We start from the raw sequence: 16567 nt of genomic DNA, 5'->3' as shown, positions 1-16567 counted from the left end.
TAATCCTGCAGTAAAGGTTTACCTCTTTCATTTTCTTAACCAGATCTGGTAGGTGTGAAAGGATTTCCTTTGGAATGAACTTAGTCCACTGCAAGATCATTTCCAAAATAACCATCCCGTTTTGAGTAATGCCAGGAAATGTCCCATACAGCAGAATCTGCAGTTCCCAGGTCTGGGCCTGTGGGGTAAGAAGTGATTCATAATGAGATGCCAGTGGGTTCAGTACAACTGTCGGCAACAGATAGCTCCATGGGTAGATAGAGCTGACAGAGCCTTTTGTTTCCAAACGAGTTTTAAAAGGCTATGTGTAAATTTTCATGCATGAGTCTGCATGGAATCATGTCATTTCCATCTGAAGAATGGGCTGGTCAGGCTTTTTGTCCTGCATAGAGCATCTCAAGTTCTCATTAAAGACAAAACCCCTCACACCACCTTTGCAGGTGGCTTTAAATCAAAACTGTGAGGTTATTATGGGGGAGGGATATTTTCAGGGGAAATCAATTCTTTTCAGACAAAGTAGGCCTCCTCTTTCAGAAAGTTTTAAAGGAGTGGGAAAAATAAAACCTGTTTTTTACCAGAAAAAAAAAGAAAGAAAACCAGATAAGCAGGCTTAGACCGGGTTCTCAGACTGGGATGGATGGATAACGCCGATCAGGTGTGAGTGCTCCAAGGCAGGTTTGCTTGCCCAGCTTGAGGGACAGGAACAGGGACCAACACAGCAGCCTGTACCACCAGGACACCGCCTGTACCTATTTCAGAACTAAATCAAATGTTCTCATCTCTTGCAATGTTGATCCGGCAATTTCACTTAGAACAAACCTCCTAGCGCGAAAAACAAGAAGGAGGAATAAAAGCATTTATTTGTTGAGAGGGAAGCATGTTTTTGTTGACTCAACCTTCGTTAAATGGCTCTCATTATTGCTGCAGTGTGAGCTGTTGGCACAAGCCTCTGCTCTGTCTCCAAACCCTAATGCCATCTGGAAAAAAGAGGAGAAGCGAGGCAGGAGCAGGGAAGCCAGAGCCGTCCCCGTGCCAATGTCCCATCCCCGCGCCTGCCCCGATCCCATGCAGAGGTGTGGGGCTGGGAGGTGCCGGGAGCCCCGTGGCAGAGCTATAAATCTCACTCAGTCCGAGAGGAAGATTTATATTCCTGACTTGGAAACGACGCCCGTAGCATGCATACACACACATGCACACACGCACATTCCCGCCTGGCAAAAAAAAAAGAAAAAAAAAGCACAGCGGCATCGCCAGAAGTGAGCCTCGAGACAAGGTGCAGTCCCAGGCACAGCTAAATTGCTTTCATGACGTTCCAGCAGCGTTTGGAAGACAAATTGGGGGCTCGTGCTTTAAACGTATCCCCAATTTGCATTTTGATTGGCGAACAGGTCATGTAAATTCCCTGCTAAGGTATTGATCTGTCAAAGGCATCTGACAGTTTTCAACAATTACTGAAATGGCTTTAAAACAGACCAGTGAGAGCTGGGGAGGAAAAAAAAAAAAAAAGTAAGTAAGAAAACTCTGCCTGATGAGTGAGTTCTTTCATCTGCTAAAAGCTCTGTAAGCCCACAAGCCTGGGGCTGACTTTAAATAGAGTCAATGGAGAAATATCTTCTAGACAGGGGAATGACGAAACTCTCCAACAGCCTCTCTCCCCTTCGGTTGCAGACTTTCTCTCCCACATGTATTTACCTCTCCTCTCTCCCAAAAACTCCTATCCAGGCTGGTGCTGGGTACCCTCTGGAGGTCAGAGAGGTGTCTGCCATAAAGCATCTCATGGGGTTGAACTTCAGGATGGTTCTGCAGGGACAGGGACAGGCGATGTTCTCCAGATGGGGCTCTGAGGTACTTTTACTCTGAGGCAAAGGGATTCTTCTGTTTATGTGATCCTTAAATGAGTCACAAGAAGTTTTGCTGCTGGGCTGCCGATCAGACACAACCTGTTTCGGGATTCAACCAAGAGACAAAGCATTTCCTGAGGATATGTCATAGGGAGACATTGAAGTAACCTGAAATACAGCGTGGCGGTGTGAAATGAAGCTCTTTGCTTGCTCCTGCGGTGGTGACCACAGAAACGCCTTCACCAGAGCAAAAGAGGGTTTGAGAGGCAGCTGGAAAGAGCCCGTAAGGACCTTTCACCAGTTTGTCACAATGCACTGGGGAGATTGCAGACACCAGAGAGAGCCTCACGTTGTCAAGGGTTGCACAGCTGTGCTGGGTTACCTGTCTGCAAACATTTTTGTAAGTTTGAAAAATGGTCATATCCTGAAGCAAGCTGCAAAGCCAAAACTTCAGGTCCTCTGCAAAGTCAAAATAAGTAAAATAAACATATAAACCCCATCGCCTTTAGTCAAGTGAAACATGCTCTTTTAACAGGGTACCGACCTTTCTCTTTCATTTTGTCATGTATTGACAAAACAAAAAGCCTTTCGAGCCCGTAATTTGCTAAGCTACAAAATGAGAAAAGACATTGAAAACTAAGAAACTATCATTTTCTATTTTGCACAGGAGATAGGTTTTGGAGTGTTTCCAACCCCCTCACCCCTTACCCCCCAATTTTTGAGTGAAGAAGATATTGAAACTGGCCATATCTTCATTTTAAAAAAGGGTTTTCAATGAATTTTCAGTTATGGTTGAGAGAGTCCTGAGAGAGTCATATCAAACAGATCCTGAGAAGCAGTTAGAAAAATGACGGATGCTGAAAACTGCAGTTTCAGGCCACCAGGACTCCAAACTGCTTCTGACTCTGGCGATTTACAGATCTCACCCACTCCTTTTCGGTGCAGAAAAAAACAGCTGATCTTCAGGCGCCTTTTTGTGGATCAGCTCGCTGGCTTCTGCAGGGCCCTTAGGCCATCCCTATGCACAGTGACATAATAATGATGGATAAGAATCATTTACAGCTTTTGGGGAGAGGCAGAGCAAAAACAACGTTTCCCAGGCCTGCCCCAAACCGTGGAGCCCAGCTCTGCACCGACCTGCCCCCTTTCCCAGAGCAGTGTGCAGCCTCTCAGCACATTCCTCTCCCTACCCTACAGCTCAGTGCTGATACCCCCACAGCTCGTATACTTTTGACCTCATGAGCATTGTGCAATCTGCCCATAAGCCTGTTCTTCCTTTTGCTAAAGGGATGCAGCATCAGCCCAGAAGTAAACTGTGTAGAAATGACCATGCCCACAGGCTGGAAACCCTCCGAGATACACTTGCAGGTTCTATCACCTCCTCCTTGGTCCTTTTCCCCTTCCCAGTACCTAATGTGATGCTTTCCTTCTGCACATAATCTGCTAGAAGCTGCTCTGTGTCAGAAGGTGATCAAAAAATTAATCATAATATGGTGGGATGAGGAATGAAGGTTGGCACTGAACTGCTGTGGGCTGGGAGAGATCAGGAGAGATACCTTTGTATTAGCTATGTGGAGAAAGAAAATAAGTGATGTATTTGGGGTACACACCTGTGTGTGAATTTCAGGGCTGGGGGGCAACACACTGTAGCATGGTGCAGTCCCCAGGTGCTCAGGATGTGGGACGTATGAGGCCCTTGGGGACAATCAGTGCTCTCTCCGTGCCTGTTCCAGGTGAGATGATGCCACCAGGATGAGGAGACAACAGAGTCTGGTGGGGGGGTGCAGAGGAGGGGGATCTGCACTGAAGGGGCTCCGTCCCCAAACCGATGTCCCTGAAGCTCCTGACTATGACCCAGCTCTGCACAATGATGTATGACTTTCCCAGCTTGCATTAGCCTTGCATTAGCAATGACTGATGAATCTCTGCATCACTTGTCTTTGCATGCTCTGGATGAAGCCTCAGCAAATTACCTCAGTCATCAGCTTCTCCACACAGCTCTGCCCGGCTGTGTCTCTGTAGTCCACTTTTCCCCTGTTCTCTGCAACATTCGCCCCTACTCTTTCCTCTCTGGCTCCCTCCTCTTGTGTTCCCTGCCTATTTAACCCAAACACATCAGTGATTTGGTCATCTATATCCTCCTTAGATAAGGCCAGTGGAGTTGTAGCCTTGAGAGAGGAAAGAGCACGCGAGGTATTTTACTCTATTTTCCCTCCTTCCCCAGGCCATGCCCTAGCCAGATTTCCCTTTGGCCTTAGCTAATCAGAAGATCCAGCTCAGAGAGCAGGGACAGCTGTCTCATGGCAAAATTCAAGCCTTTTTCTCCTCAGCAGCTTCTTTGTGGCCATTCCCATTGAACCTTTAACAGCAGGTACTTTGTTATTAATTTCCCACCTCCATCAGGTGGATGGGGCCTGTGGGTCATTGGTTTTGCAGCTCATTGAAGTTTTCCACTTGGGAATCTGGAATGTTTTGTGGAACACTTTTTTTTTTTTTTTTCTTAAATGAGTTTCCCCTGGCACAGACTGGACATCTTGATGGGTCAAACAAAGACAAGGAGGAGGTTGTAAGAAAAAGATATCATGACTCCCGTGTATAACTCAGCAATTAGAACTGGGCTGCTCTTTTCTTCCCCATTCTCCCCTTGTCCCTTGTAATGGTCATTGGTAGCAATTTGTGTCACGTCATCCTGGGCTCAGAGATTCTGCAAATCCATTCATTACGGCCCCCAGGAGCAAATCCCATCAAATCACCAGTTTATAAACTGCATTTCAGATATGTTACATGAGCACTGATTGCAAATCTGAAGACATTTCCATTTTGCCTGAGGCCAAGATTTTTAATTTAGGAAAAAAAAAAAAAAAGAACAACCTGTCAGGGTCTGTGCAAGGGCTCTTTAGATATTCCAACCAGCACAGTTTATTTAAAAATTCAATAAGGCAATTTTCATGGCAGTAAGGAAAAAGAAGTGCTGGTGTCTGCACACTCAGTAAGGAGGAAGAAGCAGCCAGGATCACATCTCCCAAACCCTCTCATGCCAGACTTTGCCACTGCCTCTTTTCAGCTCTTACCAGCATATGGCCCAAAAGCTGAGGTAACCTTTTTATTTGTCTGTTTCACTGTCTCCAGCAGTGGAAGGAGAATTTTGGAGTTGGGAGCAGAAGTGGCCTTTTTAGAACAACCTGTTGCCCCAGGAGTCACATTATGTAACACACAGCAAGTGTAATTGCACAAACCTACTTCTGGACTTCCTGAGCCTGATGACAACGGTTAAAGGAAGGGAGTGGTTAGCTTTGCACGATATAGTCATAAAAAATGATGAAAAGGTAAATAGGATGAATATTCAAAGTGGTTATTCTTTGTGTTCTATGAACCATAAGGAGCTCTGGGGGGATCAAAGAGAAAAAATGAGTTATTCTATTTAGACTAGTGGTCAATGAACAGCCATGCCTGCTCTAAACATGGAGCAAAATATTTTCTCCTAGCATATAGCCATTGTTATCCTGCTACCTATTCCTCAGCTAGGCATAAACAGCCTAGACATTCCCTACACTTTGTGTGACATCAGCACACATCTAAGCCCAGTCTTTGGAGGTTTGAGAAGTTCCTATCCCCTGAAGAAAGAAGTAGCCAGAAATTAGCACAGCTTACATAGAACAGCACTTGAAAAGACCTCTGTCATCCCTCCCCACAAGACTTTAGTCCGCGTACCCACACCACCAGAATGGAGGCACCTGTGTGACACCCCACATGATGAGCATTCAGGGCTCAGCATGCTGGTAGAGGTGCTGAAGGACTTTCTAATCTTGCTGCTAATGAGATCATTAAGATAAACAAAACGATTACGTGAACCTTTCCAGTCAGAAGGATGAGGTGGGGTTTTAATTAAGGTAATGATACTCAGCTGGAAAGGCTATTTACAAAGGCATTTAAAGCCTCTAGGAAGGTGCTATATTGGTAGTCTGGGTTTAAAGGTAGTGCTACAGATAGAGCCTGAGGCAGGCAAGGGGGAACCTACATCCCTATGGGCCACTAGACTTAAGCTACTGGCAGTGCTGGTGTTTGCTTGAGAAAACTGATGCTATCTATGCAAGAGGAGTAGACAAAGTCTTGCAAATAGAGTTGCAGAGGATGAGTTTGTGCTGAAGTGTGTTCAGTGCTGGAGAGAGCACTGCTTGCCTAGCTCAGGGGAGTTTTCAGATCATCACCACTTCTTTTCTCCAAAAGGGAAAAGGACTTTGAAGCACTCCCAGGTCAGTAATTTGCAGGGAGGGGGCAATATCTATATTAGGTCACCTGGCATTTTGTGTTTGTAGCTGAATCTTTTTTTTCTCCTTAAAACTTTTTTTTTTCATTTTAGGGTAGTGATCTATAGTTTCTATATGAAAAGCTATTTCAGTTTGAAATTGAGAACTTGGCTTTCTGATAATTTGGAACTTCCATGAATTGCACAAGATGGGTCAGAATTGACCCTGGCCTGCAAGAACCTGAGCTTTTGACAAATCAATATTTCCCTGTGTAAGTTTCCATGGAAAACTTCTAATCAGCTCCTGTTGTGTCCACTTTAATCCTCCCTCCCTTCCCTTTTCTGACTAAAAGCTATTCACAAACCCATCACCCCTTGTTAGAGACCTGTCCTTCACTTTCTTTGTAACAGCTCTGCTGAGTGCTGGGGGTCCACGGGAAGGACATCTCATTGTTTTCTTATCTGCAAGAAAGAGCAGATCAACGTGACTTACACTTCACCCTTTCCCATTCAGTGCTGCCTCTTATTTTGTTCTGCTTTTAATATAATCTTTATTGCAAGGCTGTTCTAATGCTGCCTGTTTATTTATGGCTATTACCGAGACGATGCTTTAATTGTCGGATCAGCGCCTCCAGTCCATCAGCAAAGGAGCAAGCAGTTCTTTATAAACATCGTTTTTATTTAGCTATGCCACATGCACATACAGCGTGCACACAATTAGGAACAACAATGGTGTTATTCCCAAAGAACCCTTGTGCAGGTCTTTGTAATTTTACCCCCCTCTTGAAAAGGACAGCTTTTGCGTCTGTTTACTGTTCTTTCTGCACTGAGCATTTTGCCTTGCAGATCTGGAAAAAGGAAATTTAATTAGAGTAGTATTCAGGATGTTTTTTTATATATATTTTCTACCAATTAGCATTTCATTAAGTCAGTTAAATTGCATTTGCTAGAGACAGACACAACCCATTGCAGAGTATTATTTTAAGATCTCATTTCTTTCTCATCTTGCAAGCTGAAAATGAAATCAGGTAGTGATTGATTAATTATTAATTCATTACAGTGATTGGGTTGGGTTGGAGCTGGTCAGGAGCGTGAGAGAAAGTGCTAAGACACAATCGTGTTTTACTTCTTTGGACAGCTCTGCAGGAGCTGCCTGAGATGGGCAGGCTCATCCTAAAGCCGGGCACAGATGCCAGGTGCCTTGAATGCCTGGCTCTGCATGCTTCTGAATGTTTCCTTCGTGTAGGATGGAGATGGGAGACTGTAGTAATGTTTCAGTATTATTTCTAAGGTCTCTGGGGCAAGAACAATCCCACCTCTTGGTCAACCCCTTTCTCATGAGGCAGCCCCATCAGTGGGATGATCACACTGCTGCTCTTTCTGGAGGGCTGCTGAAGCAGGATGTGTGCCCATGTGCAGCATGCTTCCTTGCCTGACACCATGTAACCACGTTGTGTCTCTGCTTTGCTCTAGAAGAGGACCAAGCTTTGCCTTCCCTCTCGCTTCTGCGTGCTCCCAAGGCTCCTCTCATCCCTCCCTCAGTTTGCAGTGCGGCTTTGTCTCTCTTCATTGCTCTCAAGGTCATCATTGATCAGATTGCGAGTGCTTTACAGCTGCAGCCTTGGATGGGCAGAAAGAGAAATTGATTGCAGTCAATTCAGCAGCAGATTGAACTGTATTGACTTGTCCCCTATTCATGCAGACGAGGAGCTTTGCTACCTTTTAATTACCACAGCTATCCCTTCTTGGCATCAGTGGGATGGTTGCACAGGAGTGGAGGAGTTTATAGGGTCTTGAGGAGATGCTTTATGGTGTGCTGGGCTTTTTTGTGATTCATCAGGACCGTATGAGAGAGCCTCTGGCTGGTGAGGGAATCCCAGCGATCCAGTCTTCTTGCCTGTGTACAGTGCCTATCCCTGGAGGAGTCTGCCACTGGGAGTGACTTTTATTTTCCACTGTGGAAGCCAGCCATTTTCAAGAAAGTGGCACTCTGCTGAAGAAACAGCAGCCGCAGGTGGTGTAAGGGTTATTCCTTTGAGCTGGGCACACTTGGCAGGAAAGGCAGGGGATCATTTGGCAGAAGTCACATTGAGAAATGTTGCTCCCACTCTCCCTGCCTTTGTCTCAGCACACAGAGGAGTGATGTGCTGCTGCAAGCTTTCTCTAACAGCTGGATGAACCAATCTCCTGATTAGCAAGTCCTTGGGCCAAATCATGAATTCTTGGCTTGAGGGAGAAGATCTGGTTTTGTGGCTTTTGCTTGCATCTAGGGATCAGGAGAGACTGGAATGCATTCAGCTGACCCCTGCAGAAAACAAGATGTACATGAGTGATTTCCATGGAGCCACTCGGGCTTCTCACCCTGGGTTCTGCTTCTGGCTCTGTCCACGGGCTTGCAGGCTCTGTCGGCTCTAGCACAGTAATTTGTTGCTATCATAGAAAGTGCACTTGGCATTTTTGAAAGGTGCAGGATTGGCAGCTTCAGAAGACTGAAATCCTCTGTTCATCTGCTGAATTGATGCCAATAGCACCAGCACGAAGAATGAGAGAAGAGCAGCGATTCCAGTAGGGCTGGTGAATAACCTTTTTGTTGTTGTAAAATGCAAAAGTTTTTTTTAAAAAAAAAGCAGAACAACAAAATGATGTTCATTTGGGGCCAGAGAGAGTAACTTTTTTGACTGTTGAAACTAGTCTGAGTAAGACAATGACATAAAAGGAAACATCAAAAGTCATTTCGAAACAGAGTTAAAAATCCACATTTTAGAGAAGTGGAAAAAGTTCATTTCCACCCACACACACACACTTCTGATGCTTTTTCTCCTATTCCCTTTTCCTCCAGAGCAGATCAGAATTTCTGCAAAGTGTTTTGGTGTGACCAAGTACTTTTATCTTCCTGCCCCAAATTCTTGTTTCTTCTCTAGATTCCAGGACTTCCTGGGGCTGGACCTGGCCCTTGTAAGTGTGCTCACCCCAGGTTGGGTCTGTGCACTGCATGTTTGGTCACTGGAAGCTGGGCAAGGCCAGCAACTGAACCTATGAAATGCCATCAGCTGCCTACAGGTACAAGCTACAGATTTCCCTGGAAGCCAGACAGGTGATCTGTAAGACACTTTCCTAGACCTTTCCACTTAATGTGGGATATTTTTCCTAACTGATGAGATAGACAATGGTGTAGGGACCCTGACTTAGCAGGCCCAGGGAACACACCTTTTTCAACTATCTGCCAAAAGTAACAATCTACTTCTCAGTACCTTTATCTGCTGCAAAAGTAGGTGGGATGTTCAATCTATATGTAGAATCCTTCGGTTGGAAGGGACCTTCAGGGATCATCTAGTCCAACTACCTGACTGCTTCAGGGCTAACCAAAAGTTAAAGCATATTAATGGTATTATCACATCCTGAACTCTTACATGCATGGGGCATTAGGTGTTGCTTTCCAAGTGATCTTTGTATGGAAGTTATCCATTGGCTTAATAGCAAATCCTCTGGATTAAATAAAATGAATTCAACCTTGTAATCTTGCTTCCATGCTGGTGAGGTTTGGTTGTCATCCTTAGCAGGCGAAGGATATCCATCAATTATTCTTAATCCCCACTAAAAGCTAACAGCCTGGCTTTATAGTACAAAGCCCTTCCTCTTGCCCTTGTAGAGAGACCCTTCCTCTCCTCTGTGCAGCATCCCGAAGAGGAAAAGCGAATTCCAGCAGTTTACAGCTCCCAGGGAGAGAACGTACGGTGATAATCTTCCCCAGTTCCTAGCTGTTAAAATAAATTCTTCCCATGTTAGTAAGGCTCCCCGAGGCCTCAGGAGAACAGGTGCTCACTTGACCCAAATGTCACCTCCACCTAATATATCACATCAGCCTCCGGGGGGGAAAATGCAGCCAAAGCTTCCTTCCCTGCACCCACCCGGGGAGGGCTGGCTCAGCAGGAGTGCAGATGGAGACCTGCGTGTGTGATGGGAACTGCACAGAGTGCACACCTCTCCGGAGACAGGATTTGCTTATCATGCCACTTAGCCAGCCTGCTGTCCTGCTTCCAGTGATGAATGGTTCATTGGAAGGATAGAGTTGTGTAAGGCATCGAGTTGTCTGTGGTTTTGGAGGTGAGACATAATCCTAAAAATGTCCTTATGCCAGGTGGTCATCTGCTGACGTCTTGAGGAGGGTCTTTGGATTCTCATGGGTTTGCCTTGCAGAGCTAGTACTGCTGGTCTTCATCATGAACAGCTTTCTTTGTGTTTTGGTAAATGAGCATTTTCTTGTGCCACTCTGAGAAGAGGAAAGAAGTCCTTGGGGAAAAAAAAAATTCTTCATGGAGTACGTTTCTGCCTGTCATACAAAGTTCCAGGCTGTGCCGTGACAACAACTCTTCCTCTGTCCTCTCCCATAGCAAACTTAAGGTTAAAAGTGTTACTTGAAAGAGATTAATGATAAATCCAGAGAAAGACAACTCAGTGATGGGAATCCAGGACTGCATATGCATTTTCTCTCCCTAGAATCACAAATGCAACGGGGCATGTGCTCTGTGCTTATGGTCCTGGCCACCCACGCTAGGGTTCGGGAGGTGGATTTGAAGAACAGTAAATCCTATCTCAAATCCTACCTCCTGTGAAGATCTTGGGAACAGATGCTATAAAAAGTTAGAGGAGATAGCCCTGTTATTAATCCAGAGAGAAGTCTTTTTATCTAACTAGCATCAAGATCCAGATTACTTCATCAGAAAAGCTATCCCAAAGCCATGCCAGCCAGGTTACGGGCTTAAAACATAGTTTGCATTCTGATCTTTTTCACTAGAACTCAAACTCAAGGAGCAGACATACATGGGCGCTAATTTTTGTCCATACCTAATTGTGTGCTAATTATTTAGCAGGTTATTAATTATTTTGCTAATTACTTAGACTAGAAACTGCACATGACTGGTCACTCCAAATGATGTACAACATGGGTTAATTTCACACTTCATGCTATGTTTATGCCAAAGTCAAATGGGCTTTTATTTTCTTCCCAATTGGAGAGCAATGTAGAGGTGACTGTGAAACTGTTGTGCAACACAAGCAAGGTTTCTGGGAACCCTAGCTGGGATTTCTACGTCTTTGAGCTCGCTTCCAGTCTACGTGAACCTGAACAGTTGTGCTTTGCTACTGCAGTGTTGTGCAAGGACTTGCAGGAACTGCGTGAGCCTCTTGTTAGAAGTGTTTGGAAGCCACCTTCTAATATGAAAATAGGTTCACTAGGGCTTTGGGATTTAACTGACCAATAGCTGCATATTAACTATCAGCTTGTGAACATTTCTGAGTGGCTGTGAGAAGAGGAGGAGGAGCCTGGGTTCTGAGTACTAATTTTTCTGCTCAGCAAAGATGCTTCAGAAGATTAAAATCTGTTCATGGAATATTCTGGCAGCAGGAAGGAGTTTGTATGGCTTGTAAATTCTTCAGGCTCTAGGAATAAAAAACTGCTTGCAGGAAAAGCAAAATGAAGATGCACACATGGAGATGCAAGTAAAAAGGAATCACTACGTTTACTTAATGTGAAATGATGAGCAAATGGAAACCAAAAATACATAGATGCTCTTGAAGGACTTCAGTCGTTTTTTCCTGTGTGCCCACTGGTAATTTACTTCTTCCTCGCTTCTCATTTCTGTAATCTTGGACAATACTGATGTTCCTTCAAGGATGGGTGTTGGTCCAGGAGGATGGGATGGGAAAAGAGGAAGGACAAAGCAGGGAACATCCTCACTGTGTCATGTCCTGATGGTGCAGGCTGAGGAACTGGAGAGAAAAAGAGAATCAGCTCTGCAATATGGATTGAAAAGGCATGGGGAATCTTCTCCATGATTCTTATTTCACTGTCATTACTAAAGCACAGGAAAAATGTAGTTGTCTGTAGTGGAGCTAAAAGTCCATGTGCTTTTTCCCTCAGAGCAGACTTAGAAACTTTTCCTGAGGGCTGCTTGCAGAGCAAATCCTTCTCACGGTAGCCAGCTGGGATTCAATAGAGACAGACTGAGTATTGGTATTATTTATTTCCCTGTTTGCTGTAACCAATTAAACAAAAGCTTTGTCCATAAACAGCAATAGCCCAGGGATTGTGGGAAGGAGAGGCATTGCAAAGAGGCTTTTTGTCTTTGGCACATGCTCCTGGGACTGAAGGTCAATGCATATGCACCACACCAGGCTGATTAGTGTTGACAATCATTCACTTAGTTTTATGAAATTATCAATTGATCTGTGATTGCAGAAGCTGATCAATGCTTAGAAAATGGTGTGGGTGGAAAAGCCACTTGGACTAGATTGTCCTTCCACACCTGGCTCAGCAGGGGGGGGGTCTCACCAGGAATGGCGCAAATTCCTGGGACAGGGACTAATGTCACTTCCCCCTTTGCAGCTTGGTGGGAGCACAGCCTTTGCTGTCAGCCTTCTTTTAGCTGTCAGGTCATCCTGTCCTTTTGTGATGTTTTAACTCTGAGGTAAGGAGCACAGATTCGCTTACCTACTACTAAAATAATGTAGAGTTATGGAAATATTAATATTATGAAGATATTTACTTGGATTTGGCCCTGAGTGAAAGGTTCGCATATCAAAAAAAAAGCTGTATTTGGCAACACTTTCAAGCTATTAAAAATCTTTGGATGTTGGCAATTCCATATTACCAAGAAAGCAACGTAATACTTATCTCATGACAGTAATTCCTAGAGGAACTTCAACAAACTTTTCAGGAAAAGAAGTCGCCACCTCTGAAGTAAAGCAACCCCTGGGACAGAGCTCAGCAGTATTTGCTGGAGCCTGAGAATAGTGTCAGAAAGGAAGAGAACATCCACATGGGAAAACCTAAGAGTTTGTATTACTTGCAACAGGATGCAAGGTACAAGATTTATCAAAAGGCATCCTGACAAAAGATGAAAATAAATAAAAAGGACTTTATCTGTAACATTCACTGGTATGATTTTAATTGGATTATTGTGAATATCATAATTGCAGTTCTTCTCTGAAAGATACAGATCCTGGTGTCATTATTATTTGGATAGTTCATCTTTTAGCAAATTGATTTAAAAATCAAGTTTCCAATCTTCACAACAGAAAATAAAAGCTAGAAAAATGTGTTTTCTGACCATTCTGAAGGGTCAGAAAATAGAAGCCAAATAAAATATCTTTTTCCATTTCCTGTTTTGTATTTTACAGGAAGTGTCTTACAGATTTAAAAAAAAAATCACAACATTTTTCTCTAAAATGCTTGAGCTTATCAGTATTGAGTAACGTGGAACTGGTATCAATGCATGGATTTTTTTCCTGGAGCTTTCCAGTCTGAGGGCTAAACAGATCTGCTATATCATCATTCTGTTTCTAGTATTTTCTAGTTATCTACACTGTTTACTTACAGTAGAAATAGTATAGAAAAAATGTTGCCCTTTCAACTCCTTTGTTCTGTCACTGAAAGTGCCATGGTTAGAGAAATTACCTAGAATTTGAAATCTAGCTTTAACCATTAATTACAAGAGTAAAGGCAAAAATGTAGCTTCTACACTTCTGTATGCATTCCTGCACAGATTAGCCTTCCAATACTGGTAAGGTTGACAAGATCAGCACCCCAGGTGGGGTGATATTGATGGGTTTTGCCTGCTCTGGCAAAGCTCCAGGAGGTAGAAATAACAGCCATTAAGGAGCCTTAGTAACATTCTTGTTTCAGATAGTAACTGGTGAAATTTCTCCAATGAAAAATTGGGGAAAAATTACCATTAGCTGCAGTATGGGAACAATTCAGAGTTCTTGCAAAGATCTATGTTGTACCAGGGGATGTTCAGACACATGAGTAGAGACATACCTGGTCTGAGGACATTCATGTTTGGGTAGACAGAATAATTTTTGGAATCTAGAGTATTCCAAAATGTAGAGTCTGTTCTCCAAGGTAACAATATTGACTGAAGAATACACGACTTTAAATCAAAAATAACAGAAGAATTTGGAGAGGTGGAGTGTGCCCTCTTTTGCTGACTAAGTAAGACTTGTATTTATTTTTTCTGCTGGTGTAACGAAATATGAATGGGCTATTTCTTGTGAAATGAAGGAAGCAATTCTCATCTAGTAGAAGCAAATGTATAATAAAACCTTGACATTCTGGAGCTCCAGTGAAAGCACGAGTCATAATGATAACTTGGGCCATAATAAAATTTCTCTGAAACAACTGGAGGAAAAAAGTTTCTCAACCCCTGCTTTGCAAAAGGGAAGGTGACTGCTCAGAGGCACGCTGGGGACTGTTCAAGTGGTACAACTGTGATAATTGAAATTCGTATCTGTGATCAAACATCTGCCACTGCTGTTTTCTATCTTCACAGCTGAGCTTCTAAACCTCTCTGGTACCCTACCACCAGTTGGCAGAAAATATCTGTATCAGTTGAGTCCTACTGCATTATTTCCAGGACCGTGGTTGTTCTCACAAGGTAGAAGAGAAATTGGAGGGGTTATCCCATGCCCTCTCCTGATCTGATTGAGGCGGTTCTGGCAAGCAAATGTATTTCCACTCTCCTTTTAACATGCTTTACAGTTTAATAAAATGGAAAATCAAATTGCAAGAGAACAAAATGATTTTCATAAACACTGTTGTGGGCAAAGGGGTCCTTCAGATAATAGCACTTTTATCTCTGTTTTTGAGTCTTCAGGCTGCCCTAAATGCATGTAATAACAGTAAGTCATTCACAACATGTACATTCTCACAGAATTACTGTATTAAACAACTGTGTTAAACTGGTGGGAAGCCAAGGTATATCTTCTTTTATTATCTCTGCAAACAGAACAGAAGCTGATTGGTAGAAGCTGACCTTGCTGCTGTGGATAGGGAAGATCTAAGCCCATGGAGGTCAGCTCGGACAGTCATCATTTACTGCTCAAAGGTACTATGCTGTGGTCACACCACTGCAGGTGGAGGGATGGGAATCCATGGAGACATTCAGGGAGTTGCACTGGCAGAAGGGGCTTTCTTCTATGGAAGAGGTTTATGCTTACAGGCAGCACCTCAAGCTGGAGAACTGAGGGGATGAGTTTTTCCTTTTATCCCATAAGAAATGCTAAAACAGATCCCCAGCCAACACCCTCTGCACACCCTGTATTGTTGCTAAGGTCAGTCTTTGGCTAAAACTGAATGGATTTTATTGTCACATTACTGGTGAGCACTGAGCGAGCTGGTGATGATGGGGTTGTTCTGTCCCAAATTACTTCTGCAATATGCTGTCAGCAAAGGAAGTTGCTATAGATATGTATATATAGATGTATTCCAGAAGCAAAATGCAGTGCTTTCCTAAGCACCTGCCTGGGGTTTACAAAGAGAAGATAGACAGAAGTCACACAAAGTCCCACTATCTGCATTGCACTCTGTGTCAGAGAGCACAAGGACTACTATTTCTGCTTCCCTCTCTGTGCCTCACTTGGTTACCACAACACAGAACAGGAGGTTGAGCCCAGCAGATGGGAAGGAAAACCATCACCCTGATCCACAATGCCCTTTCCTTTCTTGGAGAGGTCACGTAAGAACTAGGTGAAAACCAAGTCAGAGTCCCAGCATCTGACCTCCTGGACCTATCTGCACATCCCACATTGCCAGACTGAAAGTTTCTTTCTGTTTTTACTGGAAATACTAACCAGTGACTGAGAAGTTTTGCTGAAGCAAAAAAACTTTTCTCTGAAAAGTTTAGTGTCCAAAAGCTTGACATTTTTGAATAAAAAAAAAAAATACATATATCCAGCTCTGTTCTGTAGGTACTGGTCAATTTGTGTGTTTGTAACAAGTGCAGAGAAGGAACATTTCGACCCCTGTGAATACGGCCTGTTTGGAGAAATAATGTGTTTGATGGATTGCTCTCAGAGCCTTCTGTTATTAGAGATGTTTCCCCATTTGGATTCTAAGGGTTGGGAAAGGTTTCTGTTAGTAGCAGGAAGCAGATGTATCAACATGTGGTGTAGATGTGTCCCTCCATACTGAGATCTCTTTAGTGATATTTCTGTGGAAATCAATCTTCAATTTTTCTTTTTTTTTTGCTTTTCATTTAAATTACAAACTTTTGCCAGCAGACCCTCAAAAGAAACACTGGCAGAGCTGAGGTGGTGAAAATGAGACCAACCAGTTATCCCCAGAGCCTCTAGTCTTCCTTTACCCTCGTGGATTTTAAGGTACTATGGAATGAAAGCTTCCATCCGAAGAAGGTTGGTCCAAGGGTTAGGAAACAGACCTGTTATTTTGGAAGAAATTGTTAAATTTGCTGACTGGGTGTATCTTTTCTGTTACTTTAGGGATAAGACCCCTCAGTCTGTCAGATTCTCATCTATATAAATGATAAGAGTATTTCCACCTTATCCTAAATGCGTTATTAAATAAATCCAGAAGATTGAGGCTTTCTGTCTCCCTGTGTGCACATAGACATACCTACACCCCCTCCTCCCTTCATGCAGAGACATTACTTCATTCTTACAGCAGATTCACAGCCTCTGGAAG

The sequence above is a fragment of the Anser anser genome (assembly GCF_964211835.1).
Source record: "Anser anser genome assembly, chromosome: 21".
Taxonomy (NCBI): domain Eukaryota; kingdom Metazoa; phylum Chordata; class Aves; order Anseriformes; family Anatidae; genus Anser; species Anser anser.
The sequence above is the reverse complement of the archived record's forward strand: the minus strand, read 5'-3'. Positions refer to the sequence as shown.